We start from the raw sequence: 13,679 nt of genomic DNA, 5'->3' as shown, positions 1-13,679 counted from the left end.
GCTACCCCACTCATTGCATTTCCCACCCTTGCAGTCTCCATAAAATCCCCCCCCATTTGTGTGCAGCGAGGTTCTGGTTGGAATTTGTACCGAGTCAGTGAAAATGCCAATTCTGAGCATATGTGAGTGACGATTATTTGTTTTCCCCACAAACTATTTGCTTTTGTGATGGTTTTAAAAATGAAACATAGAAAATAGGTGTAGCAGCATGCCATTTGGCCCTTCGAGCCTGCTCCACCATTCAATATGATCATGGCTGATCCATACGATTGTTTTGAGAGAGGTAGGGAACAATCACGCTATGAAATAATAACAGTGCACTCATTAGAGTCTGTCGCAGGCAGAGAGAAATGTTTTTCATTCTTTTTAAGGACTGCTATCCTTTAATATTTTGCAGATTCAGCCCATGACGTTGCTAAGAAATGCCCTGACTGCCCACACCTTATACCTATAAGTAGCGCTGAAGCTCAACATGCTGCACAGGCCTCACTTGCTGAGTTCAACAAACGAAGCAACCATCCACATGCCTTTGCAACTGAAGAAATTACAAGAGCTTCCACAAAGGTTAGTCACAAAGGTGTAAACTTTTTCTATAACTTTTCATTGCCTTCCTATCTCTGCTGGTAAAAAGCTAAGCGCAAGGCCTATTACACTAATGTCAATGTCTCTAATAGATAACCACAAGGAGATCCTGCTCCATTCCTGTTCAGTTGAATTTCCCTGAACTTTCATAAAGATGGGTTGGCACAGATTAGATTGAGAGGTAAATAGGATGGGAATTGTATCCATCACAAACCAAGCACTTGGCTCTTAGGCTGTCTGAAATGGCACCTTGGTTTCATTGGTCAGAACATTGAATACAGGAGTTGGGAGTCTTGTTGAAATTGTACAAGACACCAGTAAGGTATCACTTGGAATGCTGTGTACAGTTCTAGTTACCCTATTATAGAAAGGCTATTATTAAACTATGAAGAGTGCAGAAAAGATTTACTAGGATGCTACTGGGACTTGATGATTTGAGTTATAAGGAGAGGCTGGATACACTGGGACATTTTTCTCTGGAGGGTAGAAGGCTGAGGGGTGGTCTTATAGACGTCTATAAAGTAATGGGGGGGCATAGATCTGCTAGATAGTCAATATCTTTTCCCAGAGGTAGGGGAGTCTAAAACTAGAGGGCATAGGTTTAAGGTGAGAGGGGAGAGATACAAAAGTGTCCAGGAGGGCAATTGTTTCACTCAGAGGGTGGTGAGTGTCTGGAACAAGCTACCAGAGGTGGTAGTAGAGGCGTATACAATTTTGTCCTTTAAAAAGCATTTAGACAGTTACATGGGTAAGGTGGGTAGATGGATATGGGCCAAATGCGGACAATTGAAATTAGCTTAGAGGTTTAAAAAAAAGGGCGCATGGACAAGTTGGGCCGAAGGGCTTGTTTCCATGCTGTAATCCTCTATAATTCTATGAGTTAACCAGAAATTAGTAGAGATTTTAATTTCTCGCTTTTCCTGGGTAACTATTGGTGTAAACAAAGAACAAAGAACAGTACAGTACAGGAACAGGCCCTTCTTCCCATCCTGTCTGTGCCGACACAGGTGCTTCTCTTATGTTTTCTTGTCTCTACATGGTCCAGGCCCTTACGGGCCTCAACTGGGGCAACAGCAAGCTTCCCATCCGAGCATAAAATCATTGTGTGGTCAGGCAATGCAGGTACTTGGAGGGAATCCCATTCCTTCAATTTCACACTTCCTCACCCTGACTAAGATCCCACTGGAGGCGGAACCCAGGCTTGTTTTTCACTCTCACTAATCTGTCGTGATACTACTTTGCAGCGAAGATGCAGAGAAATGTTTCAAGGTCCAGTATCACTCTCAGATAATCCTGGCAAAAGTTAGGATTTGCAAGCGTAATAAAATCAATAATTGACTAACATTGGGTGTTTCCCATTAACATTACTGTGTCCACATTATGTTTCAGGGCCCTGGGACTCCGGTGATGGTGGAACACCTCATTCGGGAGACAACATGTGTGAAAGGCAGTCCTGCGTGCACTCTAAATTTACTTGAAAATCCTGTGAGTACATTGAAATCAGAAGAGATAATGCAGATTAAGTTACAGATTGTAACTAAATCGCAACATTTTGGCAGTTTATAAATAGAGCAATGGACATTTGGTTACACACTGTGAAATGATTGAGAGCTGATGTTTCATTTATGCTTGGGAATGAATAAACTTTGATGTAACAAAGGAATTTAGATGGTTTGGATAAAGAACAATGAAAATCTAGTGATGTCTCTAACCAAGTCAATAGCTTCAAATACTTTAAATAGAGAATACTTGAGTCTCAAGTTCAATTTACAAGTATTGTGTGTTTGCAAGGGATTTAGTGAGTGTTATTTGGAGGCATTTTTCAATTTGAATTGACTTGATTTATTATTGTCACATGTATTGGGATATAATGAAAAGTATTGTTTCTTGCTGCTAAACAGACGAAACATACCTTTCATAGGGTACATAGGGGAGATGGAAAGGAGAAGGTGCAGCTAGGCAGTCGGGAAAGATCAGCTTAATATACAGTCGGTCCATTCAAACGTCTAATGGCAACAAGGAAGATGCTATTCTTGAATTGATTGGCACATGACCTCAGACTTTTGTATCTTTTTCACAATGGAAGAAGGTGGAGGAGAATATGTACAGCATGTGTGTGGTCCTTGATTATACTAGCTGTTTTTGTGGGGCAGTGGGAAGTGTGAATAGAGCCAGTGAATGGAGGCTGGTTTGTGTGCTGGATGGGCTATGTTCACAACCCTCTATATTTTCTTGTAGTCTTGGTCAGAGCAGGAGTCATACCAAGCTGCGATATACCCCGAAAGGAGGCTTGTGGTCATGACTAAAGCTTTGTTAACTGAGCAAGCTGATGTTACCAAAAGTATTTATGTAATTTCTTGGCTGCACACCTCAATGATGGATTGATTAGATCGTTGTAGAAAATGTTTTAATTTATAGAGGCAGGGTCTTCACTGCCAATGGGCTGAGCTGATGTCCATGTTGTTGGTGGCAAATGTTGTTACACTTAATCCACTGGTGAAAATGCTAATTGTTGATTGATACCAGTTGATGCATTTTTAGTTAATTGGCAGAACCGGATTATTCTAGCTTCATAGAGTTAAATCATGGAGCTCCATGCCCTGGCACATACATCATGTAGCTGTTACATGTGCTTTGTATTATGTGTTACCTTGTGTTACTGACGAATCATCTGTCAAAGTAAGGAATCAGATCCATGCTAGTAGGTAAGTAAGCACAGTAGTATTAATTCAGGTTATTTTTGCACTGCCTTGAATTGGTTTCAGTGAGTTTTGATTTGACAGCTCTAATCTATAAACTTTATTCCACATTTGTAACCAGTGGTCTTAACATAATACGAAAATGCTATGTATAATGTTAAAATTAGAGCTTGGCCACTTAAGAGGGAAACCAGAAACACACTGCGAGTCGGAATTTGGTTCCCAAAAAGACGATGAATGCTGGGTCAGTTTAAAATTTTAAAGTTGAGATTAATAGATTGTTCATTTGGTGAAGTTTTCAAGTGAATGGAATATTGGTGGACAAATGGATTGGAGGTACAGATCAGCCATGATCAGATCCCCTTGCTCCCCCTGAGATCCAACCTGAACTGGCACACTGATCATAGAATCATAGAATCCCACAGTTCGGAAGAAGGCCATTCGGCCCATTGAATCTACACCAATTATACTGCCACCCAGGCCCTATTTCTACAACCCCAAACATTTACCCTAGCTAGTCCCCCAACACTAAGGAGAAACTTAGCATGGTGAATCCACCTAACCCACACATCTTTGGACTGTGGGAGGAAACCGGAGCACCTGGAGGAAACCCACGCAGACACAGGGAGAATGTGCAAACTCCACACAGGCAGTGACCCAAGCTGGGTCCCTGGCGCTGTGAGGCAGCAGTGCTAACCACCGTGCTGCCCCCTCAGATCTTGGCTTAAGGGGCGGAATGGCCTAGTCCTGTTCCAATGTTTCCATGTTCCTGTATATTACAGACGCATTGAACTCTGTGTTTAGTTGCACTTGACTGGATGACTCAATAGGTTAGTAACAGTCACAAGCAGTGGGCTTGGGCACTGTGGCAGTTTTTAATTCCAAACGGATCCAGAAGCTATTGATACGAAAATATGAGTTACTTACAAATTCCTTCATGAAGATTATTTCAAACTTTGTTGATACAAGTAAACATTGGAGGAATAGGTTTTCAGTGGTCATTTTAGAAGGTGTTGGAACTACTTCACAGAGGGTTAGATTGTGAGATGTGTGAAAAATTGTAGTTTAGGAATAGCAGGGTAAGGCTGTGATCATGTTGTTCTGTTGGACAGCGTTCACAGGATGCAAGAGATACAGGACTAATACATTGTTAGCTGCAAATTTGAAACCTTGCTCCCCACTTGCAGCATAGAGCTTGGAACAATCCCCCAAATTCCAACATTCAATTTGTTTTTCATCCTGCTAGATCAACAAGTAACTAGAATGGGAACTATACCAGGGCGACACAGTGGTTAGCACTGCTACCTCACAGTGCTAGAGACCTGGGTTCAATTCCCGTCTTGGGTCACTGTCTCCATGAAGTCTTCCCGTGTCTGCATGGGTTTCCTCCAGGTGCTCCAATCTCGTCCCACAATCCAAAAGACGTGCTTGTTAGGTGCATTGACCATTCTAAATTCTCCCTCGGTGTACCCGAACAGGCACCGGAATGTGGCAACTATTTTCACAGTAACGTCATTGTAGTGTTAAAAAATCACAAGCCTGATAGAAGAAGCTTTTGTAAAACAACTTAGCACCATCGCACACATTTCATCATTATATTTGTTTCTGTGTTTTCCCTTTTGTAGGATCGAGCATTCTGTACGTCTACTATCACTCCTGTGAATGCTACTAGTGAGTCGATTGACCAAGTTTGTGCGTTTCTCATGATAAAGGTAACGTCTTAGTCTTCAGTGTACTACAAACAGAGACTAATTTTGGTTCAGGGCTCTAGCTACAGACTTATGCTTAAACACAGACTGCATCGTCAGCAGCAGATATTCTATGAATAAAGTTTACTGCTTGCTCAGCATTATTCATAAAGCTCATGTCACCACAGCTCAGGGTGAACATATTGACCTTGGAGGGGGTACCATGCAGATTATGAGGTCAGCTTGCATACACATGCCATACATTCTGCCGAGAAATGGTTTAATTTAGTTTGTTTTCATTTGCTCACGGGATATGGGCATCGCTGGCTGGCCCAACATTTATTGCCCTTGCCTAACTGCCCTCCATTTCAGAGGGGCATTTAAGAGTCAACCACGTTGCTGTGGCTCTGAAGTCACATGTAGGCCAAACCTGGTAAGGACAGTAGATTTCCTTCTCATTAGTGAACCAGATGGGTTTTTTATGACAATCAACAGTGATTTCATGGTCATCATTCGACTTAATTCCAGACTTTTATTGAATTAAAATTTTACCATCTGCCATGCTGGGATTTAAACCCGGGTCTCCAAAGGATTACCTTGGGTCTTTGGATTACTAGTCCAGTGACAATACCACTAGGCCTCCACGTGCCCACTGTTAAGATATTTGGTAGATTGGGTACTGAGTTGTAGATATTTCCTCTGTAGGGGGAATCTGAAGCAAGACACAGTCTTAAAACTAAAGCTGAACTATTCACAGCAGGCAATGGCTTTGTGCTATTGTCACCGTGTTGGTAATGCTCTAGTGACCCAGGTTCAAATCCCATCGATATTTGAATTTGATGACCATGATGCCATTGCCAATTGTTGTAAAAAAAACCCATCTGGCTCACTAGCGCCCTGTAGGGAAGGAAATCCACCATCCTCACATGGTCGAGCCATATGTGATTCTAGATCCACAGCAAATGTGGTTGACTCTGAAATGGCTTAGCAAGATACTCAAATTAGGGCAATTAGGGATAGGCAATAAATGTTGGCCCATTCAGTGATGCTTGTAACCCATGAAAAAAGTTAGGAACCACTTCACACATGAACAGTGTAAACATGGAGCAGAATCATACCAAAAAAAGACAAAGGGCTGTTCACATCCCGGCAAGCAAGGACGGAGAATTTGGTGCTCAGAAAATCCTGCTGGTGTGAATGGCCAGAACATTCTGCCCAAAGTTTCAGAAGCTGCCTGAAAACCAGTGTGTTTCTCTCCAGATCTTATGACACTTTGTCAAAACAAAACAGGGGGCTACGTTTCATGCTGTCATTTTGAGGGACGGGGCCTAAATGCGCAGGTAAAGCCGGCTGCACTGAGATGGGGGCGTCCTGATCAGAGAAAAAAAATTATCTCCCCTCTCCACCCCACCCTGGACATCTCTGGGTCTCCCCACCTCAAACAGGCATTGTTGGCATTTCGCCCGATGCCCCCTCCTCCTCCTGATCATCGCTGGTGTCTCTTCCCTGAACTCCTCTCTAATCAACACCAGAATCTCTTCCCACCCTGCCCTCCCCAATCAACGCTTATGTCTCCCCTACTTCTTCCCTCCTTCATTAAATGCCCCACTACACTTATGTGCGCCTCCCCCCCACCCCACCCATGAAACTCCCACAGGTTGGCATTGTCCATCCAAACACATGTAAAGCTGATGATATCCCCAGTGAGTGGCAAGGAAGAGCCAAAATTGCAAGCTCGCCGGCAAGAACTGCAACTTTCAGATCTTGAGTACTCACCGACGTTCGCACTGATGGTGAGCGTGGGCTCAGGATCGCCCCCCCCCCCCTCTGCAACTATTGAAATTTTCAAGAGCGAGATGGAGAGTTTTTTATTGGGGCAATGGCGCCCTTCCTGTTGGAGTAGAGCTTGGGTTACTGTGCCAGCAGTCCAGTTATCTTCTCATTTAGAACTGCATAGAATCATGCATTAGATGCAGACTTTTGCATTTGACCAAAATGATGTAGGATAATATCAGTCAAATTCCCAAACCATCACTTCTGAGAGTATAGCGAAATGGGAACCACTCAGGAACTATAATCTTTTCAATTCTGATCCATATACTCCCCTATACATATATTATTATCCCTAAATGTTTATCAGTTGGCAGTAGCATAATACAACATGAAAACCAGTTCTCTGGAAATGTCCTCCAGTTTCCTCCCACAGTCTGAAAGTTGTGACGGCTAGGTGCATTGGCCATGCTAGATTCTTTCTCAATGTACCCGAACAGGTGCCGGAACGTGGCAACTAGGGGATTTTCACAGTAACTTCATTGCTAACATAATGTTAATGTAAGCCTACTTGTGACACTAATGAACTATAAACTCTAAACTTTAATACACTGTTTGGGACACTGTTCTAATGCAAGAAAAAATAAACTCAAATGTAGATCACATGTATTTAAACATTTCTTAAATGAACTGAAGGAAGATCATAAAAATCAGGTCAACATTTCAAAAAAGAGAATCGCTAAGTTTCTCAGTTCCTAAATCTGCAAATAGAGGAAGTATAGGTGGTGGAGAATGAATAATTGAAAGCTACGATATAACAGAAATGTTGTGACATTATAGCTAGTACAGGGTCCTGGACCTGCAGTGATGCCAGTTGGGGAAGAGGAACATACTACTGTGGCGGTACCAGAAGGAGAAGGAGGTGCAGCACCAACAGCAGCAGTAGAATTGGAAGAAGGTGAGGCTGCAGGAACAGAAGTCCACGAATCCCCCTCTGAGGCACCACACACCGAAAACGTTACTCCAGGTGAAGAAAATTCTGACGTTGTTCCTAAACGCAAACGATCTGTGCAGGACTCTTCAGAATCTTCTGAAGAACACCTTTCCAGCCCTGGGAAACAGGTTATCCACTTTCCTGACCTACCTGCAGATGCAGCAACCTGCCCAATGAAACACAAATATCCTGAGGATCAGTGACCTGAACTTTCAAAGATAATGCGAAACCATTCCTTACAACATGGTGCAATTTTTTACCGAGGTTAATCACATCGGAACAACGAACGTGCAATGCAAATTTCCCCTATTCCCTCCCTTTGGGAGACTTGCAGTAATAAATTGTAATTGTAAAATGTACATGGCAATGGTTGAAGAAAGCGTCCTAATGTAACAGCAACTTGTTAGAAGGAGACACCTAGCCGGTGTGATTTTATAAATCCTGTATTGTTGTAGTGTGACATTGCTACTCTTTATGTGCAATAAAATGTGTTTGGAATTAGCACATCAAGGCAGGAATGTTCTTTTATTCAGTGTTGCTAAGCAAAGACCACATTATTCTAATGAACATGTGTAAAGATAAAAAAGAAAGGCTTGCATTCATTCATTTCATGACTTTAGGATGTTCCAAGCTTTTCAGTCAATCCAATACTTTAAAAGTGGAGTCACTGTAGGAAGGATACAAGAAATGAGGCAATCAGTTTGCGCGCAAAAAAATCCCAGAAACAGCAGAATGACAGTGGCCAGGATCTGAGTTTCAGCCGTTCTGGCTGATGTATAAATAATGATCAGGACAGGTGGGAGAGTCCTCTGTTGTTCTTCAACACCATCTTGGTGAGGGGTTAGGAGTTTGTGCCAAAGGTATGCAGGGTAGGCAAATCCTGAAATAAAAACAGGAAATGTTGGAAAACCTCAGCAGGTCCAGCAGCATCTGTGGAGAGAGAAATGGAGATAATGGCTGTGATTTTACCAGCATGCCCTCCCGAGGCTCATAAGATTGTGCCCGAGGCTATTTCATGAGCCCCTGCCGGTAAAATCAAGGCCAACATTTCGAGTCCGTTATGAACCTTCTTTGGAGCCTGACATCACTCAATGTGCAATGCTGATTTGATACTGGAACATCATGTTGGAACATAAGAACATAAGAAAAAGGAGCAGGAGTAGGCCATCTAGCCCTTCGAGCCTGCCCCGCCATGCAATAAGATCATGGCTGATCTGAAGTGGCTCAGTTCCACTTTCCCGCTTTCTCCCCATAACCCTTAATCCCCTTGCCTACCAAAAACCTATCTACCCGCGTCTTAAATATATTTAGCGAGGTAGCCTCCACCACTTCAATGGGCAGAGAATTCCAGAGATTCACCACCCTTTGAGTGAAAAAGTTCCTCCTCAACTCCGTTCTAAACTGCCCCCCACTTATCTTGAGGCTGTGCACTCTAGTCCTGCTGTCCTTTCTGAGCGGGAAGAATCTCTCTCCCTCTACCCTATCCATCCCCTTCATTATCTTATACATCTCTATAAGATCCCCCCTCATCCTTCTAAACTCCAACAAGTACAAACCCAGTCTACTCAGCCTCTCTTCATAGTTCAACCCCCTCATCTCCGGTATCAGCCTAGTGAACCTCCTCTGCACTCCTTCCAAGGCCAAAATATCCTTGCGCAAGTGCAGCGACCAAAACTGCAGACAGTACTCCAGCTGTGGCCTCACCAGTGCCCTGTACAGTTGCAGCAAGACCTCCCTGCTTTTATATTCAATCCCCCTCGCTATAAAGGCCAGCATCCCATTTGCCTTCCAGATCACCTGTTGCACCTGCAGACTGGGTTTTTGCAACTCATGCACAAGGACCCCAGGTCCCTTTGCACCTTAGCATGTTTTTCCCCTCGCCGTTCCAGCTAATGCACTCTCTTAAATAAGCATAGCTAACATGTGTCCAAAAGCAGGAAGAAATTCTTTCTTCACTGCCACCTCCCACAAGTGGGTTGGATTTAACTGGCAACTCCTGCCGATGGGATGGTCTGGTCCTGCTGACAGCAACCCCCCTGCCATGGTTTCCAGGTGGCTTTGCCAGGATAGTGTGTAGGGTGGCATTGACTCCATACATGTGGCTTTGCAGGTCCCACACCTCAGTGCTGAGAGTCAGTACTCTGTAATCTCAAGCGTTACCACTCACTGAAAGTGCAATTGACTTTCAGTTCATTAGATGATGCTGGTGAGTACCCGCTGTCCTGGTCAAGATTTTCTGCCACTGTTTTGGGTGGGTAGGTGAGCTGGAGGGGGTGGAGAATTGAGGGGTAGCCCTAAACTGGCTATAAGCTGGTGCGATTTCCCCATTTGATTGCCCCTGTCCTCCCACCAATGACATAATGTGATTCCTGTCATATAACCCTCAAGGGGGAGAAGATCATGCTTGGGCAATACCCTGACAGTGCCCTCTGAAAATGTTGAGGTCATAGGGCTTCCTTTGGAGAGGTCTGTGGCGGGGATGGCAGCTGTGTGCCACCTGCACATACAACCTACTCAGAGAGGATGTACTGTACTCCCCTCTTTTGGCATAAAGAACCCATGCCACATTACTGATGCACCAACGGATGACAAACTGGCAGATGTTACATATGTTGCCTGCTCTGACTTGGAAGAATCCTGACATAAAGGCCGAAATTTTGCCATTGTGTTGCACCCTGTTTTGGGTGCAACGCGGTTGTAAAGTGGGGCATAAAGCAACCCTTGCCGGTTTTCGCGACTGGCACCATTTTACGAGCGCTGGTGGAACTGGAGGCCACTGAGGCCCCCCTGAGGAGGGCTGAGAGTAGGGGTACCCTTGGGCAGTGCCACCAGAGGGTGGGGCTAAATGGGGGAGGGGCCTGTGGGGATGGGGTCTGTTGGGGCAGGACTAATGAGTGAGGGGCAGGTGGAAAGGTGGGGCTAATGGGGAGGGGCCAGTGGGAGCGGGGCTCTCTCTTTTCTGCCAGACCCCTGCTATCGCTAATGCGCATGTGCAGCATTAGATGTCTGTACGCATGCACAACCTACCTCTGCAGGCTTTTCCACCCACAGGAGCAGCAGGCTTATTCGAATTTTGCAGCTAGTGTGCGTATGGCGGAGCCTAAAAACATGCCCAAAAGACAGACTTGGAACTTTCCCATGTCGCCGCCTGCCCGGCACTTAGACTAAAAATGATAAAATATCACCCAAAGACATTCAGGGTTGCAGTTTTCTTTATAGTTATCGGCCACATCATCCTCGCCCCAGGGTAGAATTCTGACATTGCAGTTCTTCCCTGGGGGAGGGAGTCCCTTGGGGTCACCTGGCAGTAGTTCCTATGGCCACAACCCCAAAATTGCCAAAGCATAAGAGAGACACATTTTACCTCTGCTTTGGCATTGTTAGTGTATTTTCATGCCCTCGCTTTGCTTCCCTTTCACTCCTGTCTTTTCTATACCTCGCTGGGTTAGACTTTGGCTGGTGTGAAAGACCAGTCAGGAAGGACCCTGGAGACCAGAATCTTGTGGTTCCTACAGGGCTTTTGGACCTCTCCAGATGTAACAATGGGAGTGCCACTAGAAGTGTTTTTAATGAACCGTCATCTCAGAACAAGACTGGGCCATGTGCTTCCAAATTTGCCAGAGAGGGTAGCAGCCAGCCAAAGCAATCAGATGACAAACCATGATCCAGGCAAGTCAATACAGTCACTTTCAGTGGATGAAGCTGTTTACATGAGGAATTTTGGATGTGGGTTGAATTGGGTCCCTGGAATTGTATCCTAAACTGAACCTCTGTCTTATCAAGAGGACCTAGAAGGAAGGATTGTCCGTAGACCATTTGAGAGAGGGTGAGTTGCCCTAGCAGCCAGTACTGCCATCAGGAGCTACATTGCCATCTAAAAATGTTGTTGATTATCCAAGCAGTGAAGTACTTGCTCACCTTGTGACAGGCATGATTGACGTCTCCATGGAAATGTCCAACAGAAACCGAACTGCTTGTGCCTGAAGAGGAACCTGTCATTGTGGTTTCAGATAACAGCAATCCTGTGGAAGTGCCCCAGAGAAAGGAGCTATGCCCCTCCACAAGGATTCACAAAATTTAATTTATAATCGACTAAACTCATGTATTAAATGTTTAGTTATCTTGGACTGTGTAAATTGAGTATTGACATTTGTATAAAAGAATTTGGGGGGAGGGATGTGGTGATTGTTCCTTTAAGGACCCATCTGCAGAATAAGGGTCACATGACTCCAAAGATGTTCGGGTTTGGTGAATTGGCCATGTTAAATTGCCCCTTAATGTCAGGGGACTAACAGAATAAATATGTGGGATGACGGGGAAAGGGCTTGGGTGGGGATTGTTGTCATTACAGGCTTGATGGACTGAATGGCCTCCATCTGCATGGTAGGCATTCTATTCTATGACTCAGTGAGCTAACTGGGGATCAGTGTGGGGTATCACTCCAGTGAGTTTGGCTTTCTGTTCCAGCACTTCTCGGAAGCTGAATCACAGCCATGAGGCTGCAAGCCTCTGCATTATAGTTATGTATAGTAAACATCAGAGTGAAGTGGTGAACTAGAATTATTACAAACCCCAACCCAGGGATCAGTCAAGTGAACTAGAAGCAGAAAATGTTGAAAAGACTCAGCAAGTCTGTCTTGCTGAGTTTTTTCAACATATTCTGTCTTTATTTCAGATTTTCAGCGTCTGCAGTATTTTATTTTTATATCAGTCGAGTGAACTTTTTCTGAACTGCTTCTAACCCATTTTGACCCTTTCTTAAATAAGGAGATTAAAACTGTACACAGTACTCAAGGTGTGGTCTCATCAACACACTGTACGACTGCAGCACAACTTCCCTCTTTTATATTCCAATCCCTTTGCAATAAATGACAACATTTAATTTGCCTTCCCAATCACTTGCAGTATCTACATACTAACATTTTGTGATTCATATGTCAGGACACCCAGATCCCACTGTACCTCAGAGTTATAGAGTCATAGATTCATAGAGGTTTACAGCATGGAAACAGGCCCTTGGGCCCAATTTGTCCATGCAGCCTTTTTTTTTAAACCCCTAAGCTAGTCCCAATTGCCTGCATTTGGCCCAGATCCCTCTATACCTATCTTACCCATGTAAGTGTTTAAATGCTTTTTAAAAGACAAAATTGTACCCGCCTCCACTCCCACTTCTGGGCAGCTTATTCTATAATCTCTCCTTATTTAAGTAATATGCTGCTTTTTATTCTTCATGCCAAAGTGGACAAGTTCATATTTTCCCACATTATACTCCATCTGCCAATTTTTTGCCCACTCACTTTAACCTGTCCCCTCTTTCTTGAATGGGGGAGTCACGTTTGCTACTTTTCAGTCTGATGGGACCTTTCCAGAATACTGGGAACTTTGGAAAGTTAAAACCAATGCATCTTCTATTTCAGCTGCCACTTCTTTTAAGATTCTACAATGAAGTTCATCAGGATCTGAGGACCATTGAGTGTCTTTAAGACAGAGATAGATAGGTTCTTGATTAATAAGGGGATCGGGGGTTATGAGAAAAATATTAGCCATGATTGAATGGCGGAGCAGACTTGATGGGTGAGTGGCTTATCCTGTTCCTATGTCTTATGGTCTTATGGACCTGTCAGCTTTTAGTTCTACTAATTTTAGTTCTAATAATGTGGACGCCACCTTACAAAAGGAACGGGACCACCAAGACAATCACGGATAGTTATTGCTTGGCTGTTTCCATTGTTCTGGTTAATACCTGATACACATATCTCACATAGGATGTAGCCAACATGTCTGCTAGTTGCTGCTTCCATTTTTCTGACTAATCTCTAGAATTAACACAAAGCCTTATCTGATAATCACAGCAAATTCTCACATGTTCTCGGCATTTCTTTATTCATTTTACCTATTTTTTATTGTAGTTTTTAAATATCTTTTAATAAATTTATCTACACTTGT

Source organism: Carcharhinus amblyrhynchos, chromosome 3 (assembly GCF_965287045.1).
Source record: "Carcharhinus amblyrhynchos chromosome 3, sCarAmb.v2.hapA, whole genome shotgun sequence".
NCBI lineage: Eukaryota > Metazoa > Chordata > Chondrichthyes > Carcharhiniformes > Carcharhinidae > Carcharhinus > Carcharhinus amblyrhynchos.
The sequence above is the reverse complement of the archived record's forward strand: the minus strand, read 5'-3'. Positions refer to the sequence as shown.